An 871-nucleotide genomic window follows, 5' to 3' on the forward strand; every position below is an offset into this window, starting at 1 on the left:
AAGCTTGTTCTAAGTAGGTGCCTTAGACCACTGAGCCATCTCTCCAGCCCCAGTTGCTATTATTTCTATGAAAATATTTTTATGGCATAGTATCTAGCTTTCTCATTGACTCTTTTCAATCTTAAATTGTTCTTTCCTTCTTTTAGCTATTGGATTGATTTTTCATGGTCCCTTGCTATTTTAAGACATCCTTTTTCTGGTCACTATCCACATTCTGTTCTAAATCTGATATTCTATCCTTGCCTTTGTTCACTCCATTGTATGCACTTTCAATGGATTTTTTAATCTCTTGGGTATCTGTTTGGATCAGTTTCATAGATTCCATTTCTTTCCTATGATGGACCTTCATAATTTCCTTCATTTTCCTCAGTGAGCTTTATTTTTTATTTTAGTACAGAAACTACAGGGTCTCACTGCACAGATCAGATCTGTAGTGATTCTCCTCTTTTCAGCCTACCAAGTGCTGGGATTACAGGCGCACACCACCATGCCCAGTCTCAGTCGTCATCTCAGCACACACTGGGGGTGCGGCTGGCATAGCAAGCCGGGATCCAACCCTGGCCACTGCATCTGTGAAGTAGGCGCTTTAGTCCACTGAGCTATTTGGCCGTCCCTCCATAATTTCTTTCTTAATCCCTTTTCTTTTCTTCCTTCTGTCCGTCCTCTTCCATTTCTTGATCCCCTCCCCTTTTTAAAATTTATTTTTATTAAGAAATAAATATGAAGAGACAGTTTCACTGATTAATAGGACAGTTTTGATAATCAGTACACTGTACATTCTTTTCTTAGTGGTTATCCATAGTACAAGAAGCAGACAGGATATTTTGTCCAAATGCTGTTAGTACACCTCTTTCTTCTCATTGAATTAAGC

At 39.0% G+C, this 871-nt stretch overlaps 1 protein-coding gene across 1 annotated transcript in view; it reads left to right on the forward strand.

The window, feature by feature from the left end:
- Positions 1–871, forward strand: part of Rab3gap1 (RAB3 GTPase activating protein catalytic subunit 1) — a 106,070-nt gene that overhangs the window by 16,710 nt on the left and 88,489 nt on the right. The gene's annotated exons all lie outside the window — the stretch shown is intronic.

The sequence above is a fragment of the Octodon degus genome, unplaced genomic scaffold (genome assembly GCF_000260255.1).
Source record: "Octodon degus isolate 3935 unplaced genomic scaffold, OctDeg1.0 scaffold00014, whole genome shotgun sequence".
Lineage (NCBI taxonomy): Eukaryota > Metazoa > Chordata > Mammalia > Rodentia > Octodontidae > Octodon > Octodon degus.